At 32.3% G+C, this 21,843-nt stretch overlaps 1 long non-coding RNA gene across 1 annotated transcript in view; it reads left to right on the top strand.

Moving 5' to 3' along the window:
- The window catches only part of LOC110445066, a 34,977-nt gene that overhangs the window by 9,803 nt on the left and 3,331 nt on the right, over nucleotides 1-21,843 (top strand). Inside the window, exon 2 of the long non-coding RNA XR_002462312.1 lies at nucleotides 16,786-16,864. This is a non-coding gene — a long non-coding RNA (uncharacterized LOC110445066). The remainder of the gene's footprint in view (nucleotides 1-16,785; nucleotides 16,865-21,843) is intronic.

Here is a 21,843-nt window from a genome sequence, read left to right as displayed (position 1 = left end):
AATTGGAATACATAATACTCTTCATCTGTTATTAATGAAACTACAATCACTTACGCTATACTTTTATTACATGAAATCTATTATTAAAATGTAGGTCAGAACACTAATGTCAAATGCTCGTATGATTCGATAAATCATCACGATCCTTTATATACTTTACTTCTTGTTATTATTCATTTTGTGTCAATGCCCTGCAAAACATTCAGGCAGAACACGTAAAACCTTCGATGATAGTGCAAATAGCCTCCAATAGCAATCAATTTTGTTTACGATATAAACCCGATACTGCTGTCAATAAACACTTTAAAACATTGCTTATTAAAATAATTTGTAAATCTGTCAACCAAACCCGAAATTGATTCCCAGTTTTTTCTTAAATATTTCTGGTTCTAAATGATACATGTTAGTAACCTCACTATATTGTTATCCCTATTTTGTGGTTGTAGATTGAATCGGTATAATGGGATATGCTGGTAGTGATTATTAAGCTAGTGTCTAAACGAACAACTATTGTATTTGGATTACGGGATCAATTCGTACCAAATTGTATTTTCAAGTACATATAAGGTATTTCGTTTAAAGACCAGAGTGATACTGACGTGACAATGTTCAGCTCAAAGCCTGACTCCTTTATATTTTTAATGATTTTAGAACGTCCTGCAGTTCTGTAACGTTGTTACATTATATGCATGTCAAGTGTAGCAAGGTCAAGGGTAATACATATTCTGTTATTTTATAGATTTAAATCTGCCCACTACACCGGCTTACAAAGATCTAATAAAGTCTATAATACATATGTACATTACTGTAGGTAGGTAAGAATATTATACTCCAACCTGTAGCATTTGGGTCAGAGCCGAGGGTTTTTCTGACACCAATTTTCTGCATTTGAGGGTAGAATATCCATATTCCATAAACCTACATAATGGTTGACCTATTTCAACTGCCCCGGATCAAAAGATTGGTAAAACAGGATTTGGACAATGCAAACGCAGCACTAAATAAAGCGAAATTTCTAGATAACCTGTACACACACACAATAACACCATATTTGGAAAGAGCAGAACACGGTGCAGTATACCATAGATATACCCAACATTTAAAGACCTATGTCAGAACTTCAAGGCAAGATTGTCCAATTCATAGGATCTTAAGGCGGTGTCATTTGCCGACGGCTTGAGCGCCACAGTCAGCCAATCAAACGAGGTCTTGACGCGATTTCAATTGTGGCTTCATCATAAACTCCGTCATCTGATTGTGACGTCATATTAGTAGGAGTTTCTGTATACCCCAATGGGGGATACACGTACATTTCACATGGATGTTCTACATGGGACAGGTGTATCTATCTTACGCAGAGGTGGTAGGATACACTTACCATTATTAGAATAATCCATTATTGTGATAGATATTTGCCTGTGAGACTTTGTTTTTCTCTCTCATAAAAGGTTGATTGTATTTTATAATTTTTTCTTTATACATATCTAATCTTTTCGTTCCTAGTAGATTTCGGAATCGAGTTAAGCAATTTTCATTTCAAGGCCAGGCCATTGAACAATTCTCGTGCGTAATGAAACAAAATCATTAAATACCTAATGTGTTACGAACATTCTTATTGCATGATCAACGTCAAGCTTTTTAATATCAACTTGAAAATGTCCTTGTTGTGGTGTTTACCCTTAATCGTAATAGTGAACTGAAGTCATAATCAAACCAAATGTGACGTCACCACAGGTTGTTCATGATACGCTTTATTACCAATATGTTACTGGGGCATACACTACATACCAGACTCGGAATATGTGATCAAATTAGTTAAAGATCGAAACTTCGGCATATTTATTCTTGTCAGTTATCAATTTAACCAACTGCACAGTCAGTGCATTCAATTTACTAATTCATCGCACAAAAAGTGTATGTAGTTGTGGTGAAATGTCGAATCTAATATTGGATAAATACTTATGAAATTTCACAGTAGCCATCAGACATAGCCGGTGGTATTCCATGGGAAAACACGATGAATTAACGATGTGCATGGCAAGACTCACCTACCGACCGCAGTCGATGTGCTCATTCAAATCCAGCATGAGGGCTTCAATGAAGACCGTCTGCGACAAACCCATAGGGGTAGGGGAAGGCTAGACATAACGACTGTCGTTCCTGCTATCGAGAACCAAGTCTATCTATAGAACGACGCAGGTGTTGTAATGTCAGTGTGGTTCAGATGATACGGCATGCATCGTCCTGTTTATTCGTATGGTAGTATCAAATAAAACATGTATCAATAAGAATGATATTTACCACAACATGTACTTAATTGGATGGCGATCGAAAACATCAAATTTACTTACTATGTTTAGCCTTTGCGTGGGAGTTTTGACACATTGTCATTTTTTAAACACATTTCGTGGGAATGAATACGATTTTTCATCATTATTATATCCCGTAGAATCATGAAATGGGGAATGGCCACGCTTATTTCTGAATGATTTATCTCTCTGAAAAACTTTCCATGTCAAAGCCAATATTAGTGACGTCACAATGTAAATATCATTATGTTGACTTGCTTGGAAAAACAAATGACGTCACAGCTTTGCCTGATCGTTGATTGAAAATAGATTTATTTAGAACTCAATGTTTCCATTTTTTTAAAGCTTAACTTCGAGCAAAGACACGACAAAACATTTCCATACGGGTGTGTTAAAAACAGATACTGTATCCTGGGAAACTTTGGCGCAGTCAAATATTTGCCATTCACTGGTAAAATCAATGTTCTCGCAGCGTTAATTTTGCCTTTTAAATGTAATAATTATGCATGGGATGCTGTTTACTTATTTTAGCTGTTAGCATAAATGTACCTTCATTGCAAAGAGCAAAAAGAAAAACGAATATTAAGGCTGCGGCAAACATTTCAAATATATACACATATAAACCAATTTCTGTTCTTGGTATTTATCTATTTAATTCACTGACATGAATGAGTTCAACAAAATGTAACTTGATTGCATTTAGGGTTCAATGGTAACATGCACTCATACATCTATCTGCATGCGTAAGTCACTGTAAAGAGATTGACATTAGCGTTTACTTGGACAATAAATTCATGAAAGTCAAAACAATAATAGAATTGTTTTGAAATATCTAGCTTTTGTACATTGCATTTACGGTTTCAAAGGCAAATTATTGAGGCAAATGATAGAATTTGTAACAACATTTATAATTTATATTTATTCATCTAAGGAAAGTTAAACAACAATAGTATATTATCATGAGGTTATATGGGGATTCCTAACTTGAAATATTGTCTACTTGTGATACGCTCATAAAGAGATATCGTACATCCTTCAAATGACATTTCCCCGAACAAGAATACACTAGGCATACTGATTTTTGCTAAGTTATTAAGTGAATCTTTTCTTAGATATTTGACTCGTGTAAGCTTGAACGATGATCATGGTCAGTGATAAGCAAATGTTTAGCACTCTATCCGCGGTACCTGTTTGCTAATTATCAGCATATTATGAAACTTCAAAAGAAGAATCTCTCAACTTTTTACCAACAATGACCCATGCTAACTTTTGGTCTAGACCACCACTATGCGTTTACATTCGTCTTGAGCGCATTTTGTAATAATAATAATTCGAGGTTATTATATACCGCTTTATTACAACCTAGTTCCCAGGTCGTCTCAAAGCGGTTCACAAATTATTGTCCGTGGTTTTAGGGCCTTTACAACCAGCTAATATCTTTCTCAACTCCCTGGGAGCATACAGCCGGTGCTGCCATTTCGGCGCTCACAGCTAGTATTCTACAATTCTAGCACTGCCCATCCACGTACTCATTTACAGCTAAGTAGACTGGAACAAGCGAAGTGAAATATCTTGCTCAAGGATACAACACATTGCCGTGACGTGACTCGAACCCGTAACCCTTCAGCCCGGCGTCTTACCACTAGACTACCGTACCTCCAAAGTATCAAGATGGTTATTTAGAAAATGTCGCTTAGAGGCTTTAACATATTTGACCCCGTGACATTGGAAGTCACATTAGCAATAAACTGCATAGTGCTCAATTCTGGATACCATAATGTCAAATATAAGGACCCTGGGATTTTCAGTTTTCAAAAGGATTTTTTTAAGAGTAAAAGCTTGAGAGATGATTGATGAACTTGGGATGGACCAAAAACACACAGACACTCTGTCCTTTGTTAGTTTAATTAAGATTCATTCAAACCTTATACGTATTTGACATTTATTTCTCGATATGAACCTGACTGTTGGATCAGGGATACATAAGTGAAACAATACACAGTGCCTTGCAATTATACAAACCTCATCCAAGTACAGTGGTTCATGAAGTATTTACAGGGAAAAATAACGAGACAGACGTTCCTATGAAAGAGTTGTACAGTTCCTTTTGTTTGAGTAGAAATGGGCAAGTATAATATATCGCTCGTAGATAAGAATGATTTTTTTTCTATTGATACCAAATTAAACTATTTCCATTTGGCCTTACCTTAAAGTTAACAATGTGTGTTTCATAATAACTGCATGACATAGTCTCAGTAAACAGTGTGTGTTTCATAATAACTGCATGACATAGTCTCAGTAAACAGTGTGTGTTTCATAATAACTGCATGACATAGTCTTAGTAAACAGTGTGTGCNCATTTCGGCGCTCACAGCTAGTATTCTACAATTCTAGCACTGCCCATCCACGTACTCATTTACAGCTAAGTAGACTGGAACAAGCGAAGTGAAATATCTTGCTCAAGGATACAACACATTGCCGTGACGTGACTCGAACCCGTAACCCTTCAGCCCGGCGTCTTACCACTAGACTACCGTACCTCCAAAGTATCAAGATGGTTATTTAGAAAATGTCGCTTAGAGGCTTTAACATATTTGACCCCGTGACATTGGAAGTCACATTAGCAATAAACTGCATAGTGCTCAATTCTGGATACCATAATGTCAAATATAAGGACCCTGGGATTTTCAGTTTTCAAAAGGATTTTTTTAAGAGTAAAAGCTTGAGAGATGATTGATGAACTTGGGATGGACCAAAAACACACAGACACTCTGTCCTTTGTTAGTTTAATTAAGATTCATTCAAACCTTATACGTATTTGACATTTATTTCTCGATATGAACCTGACTGTTGGATCACGGATACATAAGTGAAACAATACACAGTGCCTTGCAATTATACAAACCTCATCCAAGTACAGTGGTTCATGAAGTATTTACAGGGAAAAATAACGAGACAGACGTTCCTATGAAAGAGTTGTACAGTTCCTTTTGTTTGAGTAGAAATGGGCAAGTATAATATATCGCTCGTAGATAAGAATGATTTTTTTTCTATTGATACCAAATTAAACTATTTCCATTTGGCCTTACCTTAAAGTTAACAATGTGTGTTTCATAATAACTGCATGACATAGTCTCAGTAAACAGTGTGTGTTTCATAATAACTGCATGACATAGTCTCAGTAAACAGTGTGTGTTTCATAATAACTGCATGACATAGTCTTAGTAAACAGTGTGTGCTTCATAATAACTGCATGACATAGTCTCAGTAAACGTTTTCAACAGACATCGAAGCTAGAGTTGGTGAGAAATAGGACAAGAAGAATATTTAAAGAGTGTTAGTTGTTTCAGCAGACCAACTTCTTTGCCTTAAATGTCCACTACTATGACGATAAAATGGAACTTCAAAGCAATGGTTCACATCTGGGTCATTATGACTATATATTGCTTGATTAAAAGTGTACAACTTTTAATGTGATAAAAGATCCTTCGAGCATAAATCCAAAATATTATATGTTATATCTCACAGTTATAATGAAGAATACACTATATACAGTAAGCGAAACGATAGTTGAGATACGTAGACCAGTATTAAAATGAAGATTGCTAATGTAATAATACAGAGAGGTTTCCTTTTCTTATCATTACAAACATTTCGAGTATATATTACACAGTTATTGTAATCAAGCAATAAAATCAATGATAATGATTATAAAATATACATGTATAATAAGTTATAAAAACAATAATTATCGATTAAAACGTTGCATAAGCATAACTGAAAAATACTGCATGCAATATTTCTGTAAATGATCGCACCCAGTTACTTAGTCTACTCAGTATAATCTGAAACAGGAAAGTTAGATAAAGCATTTGTATAAAATACAATTGCTATTTTTTTTAGCTTACAATATTTATAATGATGAACAATTCCAAATTATTAATTTCAAAATAAAGATTTATGCATAATGATGATAAATGTGTATCAACTGAAACAATCTATAAAATTATCAAAATATGATATTATTTATTCATATGCAAAATGTTACGTGTATGAAATAAGTCCTACGTAGTTCACAGTTATGGACAATATATATAATAAACTAATTATGTTCTCATTTCATATTTATATTATATAAATTGAATACAAATATCTTAGCATTCCTTATCATCTACACCCCCTTTGCAAACCTTTTTTTTTCTGAGGATTCTTATTATCTCTTCTTTTGTTTAAATGTTTTCTTGTTTCCTGGTTGTTGTTTTCTGTATCGACTATTGGTACTGAAGTATCGTTTTTATAGCACAATATAAGGAATCCTTCTTTTTTAGATTTCAGTTAATAATGATAAATGCATAGCTTTATGTTATTCAGCACATGCTTTCTATTTAATTTATATGCATTTTGATTTTGCCATGTTTCATTATTCGGGTCGAAATACTGAACATCTCTTTTTCGTAGTAGCCGATATCTAATGATACAAAGGCATTCTGGTATCAACTATTTTTTTTACGCATAAAAGTGAACAATACTTATTGTCAGTTCTATTTGATTAGTATATATATTCATTTTAGACATATGTGCATGGACATGGTGAGATTTATATGCTTGGTTTATACCTATTTGATTGATTTCATATAAATAAAAACTGTTTTGAAGGTTGCCTATATACATGTATTCAGGCTTTTAGCCACACTTTCTTTTCTTCGTTCTAACGAGAATATGTTTCTGAGGGATCGCACTGAATTGCATAAAACGGCATCTAATACACAAAAAGAATCAATAAAGTTTTGGTTATTCGATTTACATGTATAATATATTGAACTTGTTTGGAATTTTGACGTTAGCAGACAAGATATTACTGTAGGGTAGATTGATTTGCTTTTGTGTTATAAATATGTCCAATAAACACTAAAATTATATACTGATATGCTACCTGTACCTTAAGATAAAATTAACAAGTCTTAAACGTTTATGAGCAATGTATTAAATACCAGTGATATTACACGTTTTATTCGAAACTATGGACAAATGGGTATAAGGACAAGAGACTCACGAGCGGAAACTAGAAAAAATAAATGGGATAAATGAGTTATTTATATACCAATTTCAAAAAATGTTTACGAGGTACATGTTGTATTACATTTACAATTAAGGAACTCAGACAATTATATTAATTAGTTCAAGATATATGTGAACAAAGAGAAGTAAATCACAGCCCAATAAGATGATAGGCCAATTGTTTTGAAAGATATCATAAAATCGTAAGTAAGAGACTGGGAATGTAATACATTGTATATACTTAAACTAACCCATTGGACTTTTATGCCCGTCAAATGTTCGTCATCTAGACAACTAAATATGAACTCTTTATGTAGCTTCAGATTGATAAAACATCTCATAAACGCATCTTACATCTTTAATGTGCACTAACTAGAAAGTACGGAAAATTGAAAACTAAACTCAATTTAAAATATGAATTTGGGTTGTAATGTATATAGTAAAAGAAAACAAACAAAATATTTTAAAATTATTTGGTATGTCATTTATATGTAAGGTTATATACTATTTATTTGAAATTATTGGCTCCCGTGTCCACACAATGTGTATAAAATATGTTAAACAGGTATTAATGCTATTTGACAGAAAAAACAACAAAAAAACTTTCGATAATTTTCGAGTAGTAACCACAAAAGCCGCTTTATTTTGTTTTGCCCTCATTCACTAACCTTGAAGACAATACCCCCGACGAAACGTGGGACCATTTCATAAGGAACGAACGACAGTAATCGCAACCGACGTCGCCAATAATTTTGAAAAGCTTAATATATATATATTATATATTATCCTTTTATTTTTTGGTGTTTGAGGTTAATGGGAAATAGGAATATATTAACGTTACAGCTTGTTTAAAATTTTCTAGATGAAAGTAACGAGGCTAAGATAGGAACATATATACTCAGATCTGGCAATGTTTGATTCCCAAGGGTTTTATACATACACCTATCAGGGCAAAGTCAATATTTTTACACGGTTTCCACAGTAAGGGGCCATTCGACTAATTTAATACCTAACGTCCCCGATACCTCACACATTAAAGTGCCAGTTGCGCAATTCCAAGGACTTTTTATCGTACGATTATGGCGTTTTTATTCTCCAATCAGGTAGAGTAATGACTAGTTTATTTAAGTGTCCCCTTCAAGGCCTTGTGGGGCCAGATATCGGCACTTGTCACCTTGGTCAACCGCTTAAAACTGCCCGCATGTACAACAGTCGATAAGAAACCAAGGTCCCTGTGCAATGGAGCTGAGTATATTGGTAGTTTTAAAAGGTATATAATATAAGACGATGTGTCACACCAAAAGTGACATATTTGATTTATGAATGTTCATAAAAAATAATCCTAATCAACCTTTACTTAATTTGTCTAATACAGGTACCTATAAGACACACTAAAACGGATTTAAAGTGTGGGTTAATGACACGTTAAGCTGCATACACTTTCCAGGGCCTGTTGCAACTGTTTGACTAAATATAAACCCAACATCTAATTAGTCGAATAGAATCCATTCATCTTGGATACAGTAAGTTTGACATAAAATGTCATAAAACTGCAGCGGCGTCGATAACCACTGATTGGTAAGAACAGTTTATCCGTTGACCCGTTTCGTACGAAATGATGTGAAGACAGATAGACGCAGTCTGCATGACAGAAGTTGTTGGTTTTATCATGCCGACGAACATACCTAGTTATAGACAGCTCATTATGTATGGTACATTCTATTACAAATTAGCCACCGCAAACGTCTGGTCAGTCAACACATAAACTACCATCATGGGCATTCTGGTAGCCTTGTGCTAGGGATAATAAAACTAGCGATCGGGGGTAACTTGACTAGACACACGTGGGAAGGGAACGAGGGAGAAACCGACAAGATAATGGGAGATAAATGATAGATAAAAAAAATTGATAGGGAAACGGATAAGTACACAAGGCAGTAGCAAGGGATGGCAAGATGAAAAAGAAAGAAAGAAATTAAGAAAGAAAGAAAGAAGGAAAACATAATGTTCATATTCCAAATCACACTCATACTGACACATGTAATAATTCTAATTCTGAGATGGATATTAATATGGTTGCTAAATACAGGTAGAATTTAGATAACATGTTAGGTACAGCTTGACTGATTATATGTAGTTATATGAGATGTTTGTATTGATAAAGTCGGATTACAAGTTATTTGCTGGTATGATATTATAAATGGGTCTCGTTAGAGGTACACTGTTTGAGTTTGTTTGACAAGAAATTACATCGTTGTAAACTAAAGACAGGTGGGCTGATTTGTTTATATGGGAAAGAAGAAAATGTTTAATAGTACAAAAGTGAGTATACTATTTCTGCGGATAATTATTGCATTAGTCTTGTGGTTTGAGTGCCATTTATAAGGAAAAGAACACTATTATCATACATGTATATACTTGCTGTTTCCTTTCAATGTGTATTCATTCTTGTATTTCAAAAAGCTCGTATTTATTTGCCTTAGCGTATTCTTAGAAATCCACTCTGAAGTAAAAGAAAGTTTTCATAACAACAAATTATCAAATGAATTCTAATATTTTTGAAATATCGTCACCGGAAAGTTATAACTATAGGTTATTTTCTTTTTATTATCTCATGAGTGCTTAGTAGCTCATATTTGATCATATATGATGGATTGAGTTTTATGAAGAGATTGTGCATATTTGGTAAGCTCTTACAGGTTGTTTGTATTGTATGTTCTTGTGCAGAACACTTTAACGCATTTTATTCTCTAAAGCACGAACACATTTTAGTGTTAAAGCTAGCGAACAGCATAGAACCATGATCGATTTTTGTGCAACATGAAATGTTTGTTTGGTATAAACCTTTTTGGTTTTCATGGTTGTTATGGAACCAGGAAAATAAATAAACTAAAAATATAAAAAATAAAAAANTTACAATGTTTTACAGTCAATACAATTAGCATATATATTAATCAATACAATATTGAGGAATTCGCGAGAGCTGCCTTATCAGGCGCTAACTACTAGTCCTATGCCACCTGGCTAATATCTCCCTATGTGTGTATGCCTGTGTGTGTGCTGGAGATGTATTGTGTACAAATACAACGAACTTAGTCAATATACTTCATTTTTATTTGTTTATATAGGGAATCCAGGAATGTTTGTATTGTATCACGAGAAACAATATAAATGGCTTTATACCAGGAAAGAAAATACCCATGTTATACATTCACACTACTTTGAAACTATACAGACAAAATTACCCTTTCCTTGAATCATGATGCATAATAATTTTTAAATTACAATAGTATTACAATTTGTATGAGTGTATGGTCTTGCATAGGTTATATAGTATTCTCATAATTTGTATAAGGACATGGTTTTGCAGAGGTCATACAGTATTACTACAATTTATATGATTGCATGGTCTTTAAGAGGTTATATAGTAATATTACAATTTGTATGGGGACATGGTCTTGCAGAGGTCACATAGTATTATTACCATTTGTATGATTGCATGGTATTGAAGAGGTTATACAATAATATTATAATTTGTATCAGGACATTGTTTTGCAGAAGTTATATAGTATTGTTACAATTTGTATGATTGCATGGTCTTAAAGAGGTCATATAGTTTTACTATAATTTTTATGAGTGTATAGTCGTGAAGAAGTTATATTGTATTATGACAATCTTTGTGTTGTATGGTCTTGCTGAGATCATATTCCATTATAACAATTTGTGTGAGTGCATTGTCTTGCAGAGGTCATACAGTATTATTACAATTTGTATGAGTGCATGGTCTTTCAGAGGTCATAAAGTGTTATTCCAAGTTTTATGAATGCATGGTCACGCAGAGATCATACAGTATTATTAGAATTTGTATTATTGCATGGTCTTTCAGAGGTAATATAGTATTATTACAATTTGTGTGATTGTATGGTCTTGCAGAGGTCATACAGTATTTTTACAATTTATACGAGTGCATAGTCTTGCAGATATCATATAGGTTTATTACCATTTGTATGAGCGTATGGTCTTAAAGATGTCACACATTTTAAGCACAATAAGACATGTATGAATGCCATATAGTTTAATTACAAATAGTATAAGCGTATGTTTACTAATATAAATACATTTTTATCACTTCTTCAAGAATTGAAATTAAACTACATGTCATTTTCAAAAGTGATATAGTTAAATTTCAATCCTTGTAGAAGTGATCGGTACTTATGTTCTTATCCTAAAACAACAACATAATATTATCAATCATATATTCTAATAGATATCTTCAATAGTGACATCGACTCTAATGAGACAAAAACTTATGATATGTAATTATGCATACATCTATATATTAAAAACACACTGATGCAGCAATTTAAAACATTAATGTTATGATCAACAATAAACAACTGACCAAAATCAGGCACTAACATCGCTATCATAATGCTTGATTAGTACAAAACAGTATTCGAAATCTTTAACTTATTGTTATTTACAAGTAAGACCTTTGTGAATATTGTCAAACACATTCCATTGGAAAGAACGAACAAGCCTGATACTTGTTAATCTGACAACAAGTAACCATTTCCTTTTCAATGTTGTTCTGTTAGTCATACGTCACCAGCCTTTATGTAACTGTCGCATCATTAACCAAACTAAACCCTTTGTGGCGAGTTATTCAATTGTCTTTTTCGTTGTTCGTCACCTCGTTACAAATCTTATTTCAGCTGCACACGTTGTAATTAATACGTAAGCAGACGATATCGCCGTGTGTGTTCTCTCTAATTGTTCGTTGTAATCTTGTACATCTACTGTGCAACACACAACGGAAAAAAGATACAACAATTATCAAGGTCGCTTTCCAAGTAATACCTGTTGCATATTATTGAGATAAAAATCACTATTGCGAATTGCACGCCAACTAAATATCAATTGTCTAATTTTCTTCCTTAGATATACGAACTATCAAGAATTTTATGAAATAATACAAAATTATATTTGATTTGAGAACAAAGTGCTTGGACATCTTAGGAGACAAGTTAAAATATATCACAAAATGAGACGATGAGGCATCAATGTGTTTATCATGGATCGTAGAAAAGATAAAAAGGTAGCCATTTAAACTTCAAATACTGTAAAAACAAATCTTTGATTTTAATGAATGGTGCATATTGTTCAATGGAAGGTGCAGAATAATATATTTAAAGGATATTAATGACGAGAATGTAGTTGTATCACAAAAGATTATTACACACCGAGAAGAATTTAAATACATTTCGAATTGTGGGTGGTCGAAATGAAACAGTTTTATATACGTGTATCATGTAACAAAATAGATGGTTCAGAGTTTCTATTATTTAAATATTTATTCTTATGACCCGACCAGTTAGACAAACCCCACCCCTAATAAAATGTCTGTTTCACACGAGTTGTATCACACATATTCAAGTATTTTCGTATTTGTTTTGCACTTAATTAAATTTCGTGTCCTTTACCTATTAGAGAATGTTCGTGGTTTGTTTTTCTTCCTGTTCACGGGGTAAATGACCGACGGAGGTGTCCAAATGGAAAATTAAGAGGCACACCAGGTGAAACCGACCAATTTTGCAGCTCCAAGTATGAGAAAAACGTTTAAATAGACTGGGTTTATTCCACTATCAAATTGCCTTGCTAATTGAATGTGGTGGTTTAACTTAACCAATTCGCCATATAATTATAGGAAAAATGTTCACAAAAGTCTTAATGACTGAGTTTAGTTTAGATATTTAAAAAATACGTCCTTGCTTAATTAAAATTTGTAATTAATTAATGATCAAATGGCATGTTTGAATAGATACGTTTACGTAGAACGCATGTTAAATTAATTCCTAATCAAAAGTGAGTAACACATTTCAACTTAACCCCGATTATAAATATCAAGATTTGATTAAGATACCGAGCTGATATTGGAAAGATTGTATTTCTTTCCTACTTTATCAATTGATTGGCGAGTTTTAATGCTTTAAAATACCTTCCGCAGATTGTCATTCATTGTCGGTAATGACGTAATCATCACAAAATCAACAATTAAATAGACAGGCCGTCATCGGTCAAATACCATGTTAAAAAAAATTGGTGGCGCTTTATGGAAATTACACAGAATTAACTCACCGGCAAGATTATTATTGAGATAGCAGTGTATATGCAAATGGAACTGCTTTACAAGCATTCAAATCACTATGGTATTACATACTCTTTGCTTTTTCATGTAGTGTACTAATTACGAGAATATAATTATGAAGACTTTGCTATTATAAACGCAAATATTTCTCATTCTACTAATTTAAAGAGTACACGTAGACATTCCTTATTCAAATGGCAATGAACGAGTAAAAACAAAATTCACATCACATAAACTGTAATATGTTACTTCTTTAATATTGCCACATGTGGTGCAGATACAGAACATTTAATATCACTTCCGGTTTTTGTAGGCATTAATAACATTTTAGTTTTGTATCATTGCATTTTCTTCTCGTTCCTGCTATTTATTGTTTGGAGTAATTGAATTCTGGTTCAGCCATGGTGAGTATATCCTACACTGTGTTAAAATTGTTCTACGAAACGTATGTGTGTGTGTGTGTGTGTGCTTATCGGTATGAGATTGAAGGTAAGACATACTTAGGATGTTTTCTTATTTAAAAACAACAACATGTATGCTGGTAACTAAGGGTACAAGTAGGACAATACAAAACAGATATTTGAATACTTGATATTCCATATTTTGAATAAACTTGTTCTAATATTAATACGTAATAATCATTCAAATATTTTGTGCAAATATTACCAATGGCGTACCATTGCATTCACTACCTTCGATAAGATTCATCAGTTTTGGAAATATGTGATATCACAGTTTTACTTTCTACACAAACAATGTACGCATTAATACGTACACTGTTTGTGTGTAAAGTAAAAAAAATATATATTAAAGTAAGAGGTACTTTTTATGGAATTATAATACTGTCCAGTGTTGCTTTCTCATTTGGCCTAGTTTTGCTTAAAAGAGATATGAAGGAGCCTAATTATGATACATTCAGCATAATGGAAATTTTGTTTTCGTTTTTGGATTTGTGCTAGAAAGATTATGAAATACGTAACGTATCACTATTGTATATATCTAGAGGAAAGTTGATTGTGGGTGTATATGTCAATCGACATCCCAAATGTCAATCATTTAATCCGGTTATGATTGTTATGGTGTTGTTATAATTGCTCAATATTGTATTTAATACTACTCATACACATGGACAAATTACTTTTACACAGCGGAGAAAACAGTTACAAAATTAACACACGCGTGTCAACGAAACGTAATATATAGTATGCGAGCTGTGAACTTTCTAGTACACATTCATTGGTATGTTTCCCTCTGTGTTTTGGCACCGATGAAGAGGTCAGATGGATCTCTGAAAATGATGGTGAGAACGATCAATAATTTTCCTCTAAAGTGGTGGACATATTAGAATCAGAAGATGAAATTATATGATCATATTATGTTTTGTATTCCTGATCTTAAATTTTGGTTAACTTTTGTTTTTGATTTCGATTTTGACATTGTTTTTTCTCGTTGTTATTGTCCTTTGACGGGACATCTTTATCGTATGAATATGTTTACAGTGCTATTATCATGCAATCTGTTAGTATCAAACTTACCACAAACCCAGCGGTTTATATGCCTTACGATTACATCCCTTCAGCATCATATGTCATCCATGTCAGGTAGTGTTTGGCACGAGCAAAGAATGCACATTGAGCCAGACAACGACGAGCAGGTCATAGGCTGAACTATGGCTAAATCTACGTTATAGAATGTTATACTTACTCTATATAAAAATAATTGATTTTTTTTTCAGAGTCTCAGACAATCGAAATATATTACGCTTGCGACAATATCTATATATACATATATTTTGATTCAACTTCAAAAAAAAGAAAGAGTGCTTGTGGTCCGTAATTAAAAAAACCCACCAAGCTGGCATGCAGAGAAGCAAGAAAAAGCAAACGAACACGCAAATAAACAAGGAAACAGAAAAGCAAATACACTTACGAACAATCAAGTATTTGAATCGTATAAAATATAATTCATTAGGATATTTTGAATTTTATTTTAGTTGAACAATTAATCAAATGTCCACTGAATTAAATGAAATGTATGAAGTGTTTTTGAGTAATTTGGTCATACATGTATACGGGATCATTGACTTATGTATTTTTTTGTCTGATGCGAAATATGCAAAAGCTTTTTGGCGGGATATTAACCATCACTTAAGCATAAAACTTACATAATGTCAAATGCTGACGCATAAAAATAACCTCTTTGCTTTTTAATACCGAATAGAAGTAGGAATTGTAGTACGATACCGTCGTACTACAAAAAATGCAATGCGTTTGACAACATGCAAGATCTGTATTTATTTGAATGTACTTCCAACAGTTCCAACCAATATACACGTTGTGAGAGTACGTGTGGGATAGTTCATTGCACTGTGCTGTATTTTGGTCTAACATGTAATATAAACTTCAAATTCAAAACTGGACTACGTCTTTTGAAGTGCTTTAGAATGCACGTGAATTGCTCATGAATACATTCTTAATCTAACATTGGCAGTAGTAGTGATTTATTGCTGTGTCACAGCAGAACCTAAACATGTATACTCATTGAAATGTTGAACACTGTGCAGTATTTCGGTCTAACATGTAATATAAACTTCGAGTTCAAAACTTGACGACGTCTTTTAAAGTGCTTTAAAATGCACATGAATTGCACATGAATACATTCTTAATATAACATTGGCAGTAGTAGTGATTTATTGCTGTGCCACAGTAGAACCCAAACACGTATATTTATTGAAATGTTGAACACTGTAGGTGAATGAAACAACTATTATACCGCAATGTTAGAGACTGATATAAAGTTACAGACTCATCATCGAATTATCACTTAACTCATACAAAACAATTGCTTAATTTTTTTCTGTTCTGAATCATCCAAAATTAAATTGATATATATGTTTTTGTTTATGTTAAAGTATCCTGTGAATTGAATTGCCAATCGCATTGGTAACAAATTTTAGCCAAAATATATACAAAATGTCCTTGTAATAATTTTGGATGTTTTTTTTCGAAAACAAAACCTACCAGGCTTTCCTATATATATGTATTTGACGTCTCATTTTAGCTGATTTTTATCTTGCAGAATCGATATATAACTTCAAGAAATTAAACGTTGGGATGGATTTCGTTTATCAGATAAACCTAATGATTGCTCAATGCTTGATCAATAATGAAAGGATTCACGCTATGGTCATTGCATGTGTTTGTGCGATCCTTGTATCACACGAATGCAAGTCTGTTACATTATATGTCTCCGTTTTCATTCTATCTACAGGAACTGAAGGTACAGTGATTAATAATTATGCCTTGTTGGGGATACATTTACTGTCTGGCTCTTCATTGGATTGTCTAAGGTACGTCCTAAATTATAGATACATTCTCTCTTAGAAGGTACTCTACTGTATATTATGGAGTTACAAATCCGTGCGTCGTTCTATAAATCTTTGTGCTTGATACTTTCATATCCCCACCCAAGTTAAGTACCGGTTGGAAATCTGTGCAGAAATGAAAATTATTCATGAAAATATTAGTCCAATTAATCACATTTCTTTACAGAGGTAGCATTAATGAGACCAATACATGTGCAATAAAGCAATATATTCATGCTCTCTGGACATGCATATGCAATTCAATAGTGTACGTGCAAGAAGAAACATGAAACATGAACAAAAAGAGACAGTTTTCGTTTTACACAAAGTATGTCAAACTGTATCGCACATATTCAAAAATAAAAAATAAATACTTTCAAATATGGATGCCAATTAATCATTAAGGAATATTTTCTTATTGTTTAATGTACGTGTAAGCATTGAAAACAATGTGTTTATCAAACGTTTGATTGACATTATGAAATTTGATATTAATGAGTCCAAATATTGAAATAAATAAACACACATTTATGTTGGTTAAGAAAGCATGCTCTCCAAATAAATCATATTTACTGATATGTTATGCAACATGAATATGTTTTTTTTTGTATGGAAATGCATATCTGCATATCACATCAAACGATTACGTAATTTAGAACCATCTATCCTCGTCATTTATGTCTCATAACAAGCTATATCAAGCATACAATTTGAACACACGATGATGCTCTGAATGTAACCAAGCACAGAAATGTATCTTATTATTGTTATGGGTAGTTAACGTAATCTATTCTTTGATACATATTATTATAATAAATACCACTGTTTCTTAACATTTGTTAATCAACCATAAACATTCAAAAGATTTTTAGCATCACGACAAGAATAACCAAACAATCGTATGCTGTTCATTGTGATACGACATACATGAACATATCGTCTCAAGGATTGTACATATTACGTCTTCCTTTATACAAGGGGCGTCTAATTCATTATAGAACAATAATTACGATTACTAGTCCTTAAATTACACATATATATATAAAGGTAAAAAAATAATTAAACAAATCCAAAAACAAATATTTTCGAAAATAGACACAGCTGTCAAACGCAATTAATATCTCGTCTAAAATGCACAAAAATGGCAATTACTATATGCATGATGTTAAAGTCATTATAAGTTACATTGTATTTTTCTTTCATGCAAATCTAAGACTTAATCTTATCAAACATTTATTCGGAATTTACACCTTCTTGTCATGCAAATCCATGTAACCATCATATTGTTCAGATCCGTTATATCTGACAAACATTTGTTTGTAATCAACTCTTATTTATGTTTTCATTTGTCCTGAGAATCTTATCATGTTTGTCTTTAAACACACTCAATGTGGCTCCATTTATAATGCAGAAGTGATGTTTCATTCTCTAAGTTGAGATTCAGTGCAAATAACTAAAGCTCATGAAAGTAGCACTAAATAATAATAATTTGACCTTCCAAAAAACGCATTGCTGGTTTGTTTAAAGCTGCAAATTGTATTTCTACGCTGCTTAGTTTATGAGTAAAACAAAACTACGGAAATAATGATATTTTTCACAGATGAAAGCCTCGTATTAGACAAAAATCTTAACTGGTTTCAATACACTGCCATGAAATATGGTCAATAATTTTTGATGTTGATTTACTGCGATGAGTATTATTACAATAATGACGTAATTAAAGGGATTTTAATTTCTCCGATTAACATAAATGTATCATCAAAATTTCATCATTAACAATGCTTGTACATTGTACATCGTATATTCTAAAATATTTCGATTATCAGATTTATTCACTGGATAAAGTAATTTACATTTCCTATCATTATTTGGAAACAAAGCAGAACATACTTCCGAATAATTATACATTGTATTGCTGTCCAAATGCAAATCAGATCTGATGCATATCATACCTAAAATAACAGATATACACTTTGAAATGCATTGAATCAATTATCGCAAAGAATCTGTCAACAGATGTCCCGTAATCTATACAAAATTGTTTTGATTTGCATTAATGAGGCTGATTTAAATAACAAACATATGTCATTAATGCGAATTTAAATCAACAGTATAACATAGTATTGCACCTGTCGTGGATAATCTGCTAAGGCAAACGTGCATCGTACCTTTGAACATAAACAAATTCCTGGTGATACCGCAAAATCAATAGGTGAAACATCGACTTACTAAGATATCCTGATATTTTGTCAGTAATGTACTCGTTTTACAACGTAATTAGAGAATTCAACATTCTTTCCGCAAATATTTGAAAAGGAAAATGTATATAGTAATGTTGATAAAGAATGAAGAAAAGATTTTTGTTTCGCACTTGTGCTATAATGTATTGGAAACCAACCCGCTGCATAAACGAGTGTTCAACATGTGATTTTGATATAAACGTTAATTTAAATAAGAAGAATACTGAATATAATTCTGAAAAAACATCCTTTAACAAATAGCTTTTTTTATGGACAGAATAGGTATTTTCGTTCAAACAGTATAATTTGGAAAAAACAATCTTGAATCACACTTGGTGTCGTAATATTTCTCTGAGATTATTCACTAGTTATGCAACATGGGATTTGGTCTCACAGCGAACGAAAACGTCCGTCATTTTGACTCCCCGAGAAAACGCAGGCCTTTTAGTTGTGAAGTTTCTGGCATTTCTATGACAGCAACGTGATATAGGAGTCGATCGGAAAACCCAGCTGGCAAATTTCAAATGATCTTGAGATGGTTGTTTGTTATTCAGTTTTAGTAGAACAACACGCAGTAAGTTTAAATGTGTTCTTATACTTTCTTGTGTAATGAAAAATACTTAAAAATATTCTTTATTTTGTAAATATCAGTTAGTATTTCTGATATCGTATGTATTCTTAGATATATTTGTTTTATTTATAGGTATATTCAGTATATACTACTGAACTACAGCATTATTTGCTTCCAAGTTGCATTTCCCTTGTTTAGTTTGATATTTGAATTAAACACTCCGGTTGCTTTTAATAGAGTGGTTAAAATATGTAGCAATGCGCCTTGGTTGATGATTATTTTTGTCAATACAGAATTAATATAGGTATATATGAACAGAAACCAGCTTGCCCACACGCATGGGTTGGTCAAGACTGTTTCATTATTAAAACACATGATTGAAATGCATAATATAACATTACAATATCAATGACAAATGTTTATTACATTATCTTCTAACAAGCTCTTACAGAAATGTATAACGATCTACCACAATTTATTATATCACGTTTGTGCATCAACCCTCTCTCAGTTCGAATCAAGATCTGAATTAAAATGTGAATAAAATATCTGCGAAAGTCATCCACATTGCAAAATTCTTGTGGTATTTTCTCTCAGAAAAGACCACGAAAATCAGTGGAACGAATAAATAGGAAGCATACAAACATTGACAAGAAATAATCTTGAAAACAATGTTATTGAAAAAGAAATCATATTTTTAAACAATATTTAAATAGTATCTTAGTAATTTGTGTGTTTTATGTTAAAACTTAACTTAATCGTTAAATTTTGGTAAGGTTTCTTCGTTTGTTTTTCTTTCCAAATAAAAGTGCGTTCGTTTAATTGTTTGTCTTTCTGTTGTGTTTTTTTTGCAATGTATTTTCCATTCATAATAACGATTTGTTGATTGTTTTCTGTTTTCTGTGTAAATCAGAAATCCAACATACTGTAACCTAATAGTGATATCAGTATCTTTACATTATCTGTGTATACCAGTTTTTTTACACAAACCAATTAAGAGAGACCAGATTTATACCAGATGTAGGTCTATTTTAAAAACCCGATAAAATGTTTTACGATTGCTGTAGAAAGCCAAGAAGATTCACAGATAATGTTAAACTATTAAGAAGAAATATAATTTCAGTGTTATTTTCACCGACATGAATCTGTTTAATTTTCGTTCTGTATGTATGCTAATATCATTCACAATGAAGTTTTTTTACAGAGAGAATCAATAGATATGTGTCGACATTCCAGGGTAACGCACTATAGAGAATCAATCACCTGTATCTAACATATGTAAACACACGCAGCCATCCCTATAGCAATGCAAGGGTGTTTAGGTCATAGGTGGTATAAGTCATCGATCACCTCAGCTAAACGAAAATAATATCCATCATTAGTGAATATTGCTGGAAAAAAGGGGTCTTGGGGCATATATGTAATAAGTAATTGATCCCCTGAACTAGCTGAATATTATATCATTCATTAGTAAATATTGCTTAGCACTATGTAATAATAAAAAAGTTGACATGCACAGACACAGTTTTGCATTGGTTTTAAATCCCTTAATATCTGTTTATATTTACAATTGATTTACCATTGAATAAACGAGACATAGAAATATGTTACGCAAGTCTGTAACTACTTGATTGATATATCTCTTTCTCTGTATTCCTTATTCCGATTTACTTAATACATAAATTCCAGGTGGACCAAAACAAAAATTCAAAATGTTTACGCAATGATGTGAACACATGTGCTATTTATGCACATGCATATATAATATGCACAAAGAGGTTGATAATTAACAAAATATATGAATATGTGCATCTCTTATTATCTTTTATGCCAGATTATCTGGGAATATTACAGAATGTCTTAAACATATTTATTAAAAACTGTATTGATATAAAGTTGCATTTGGACAAGTAAAGAGTTTATTTAATATTAAATAGCGACTATGATGTAATCAAAAGAAATGAAATAACCTCTTGCATCATATCGCTATTTGAATGGTTTTTCATCTGTTTATAAATCATAGCTTTCAGGTAAATTGATTTCGTATGCTAACATGTCTACTCGTCTGAAAACTATATTTCAATTAGGATTTGATAATTGAAATCGTCTCTGAATAGTATTCGGCTTGTATCAAAAAAAAAAAAAAAAAAAAA

This window comes from Mizuhopecten yessoensis, unplaced genomic scaffold, assembly GCF_002113885.1.
Source record: "Mizuhopecten yessoensis strain PY_sf001 unplaced genomic scaffold, ASM211388v2 scaffold2711.2, whole genome shotgun sequence".
Lineage (NCBI taxonomy): Eukaryota > Metazoa > Mollusca > Bivalvia > Pectinida > Pectinidae > Mizuhopecten > Mizuhopecten yessoensis.
Note: the sequence above shows the minus strand (reverse complement) of the source record. Positions and strands in the feature narration are given on the sequence as shown.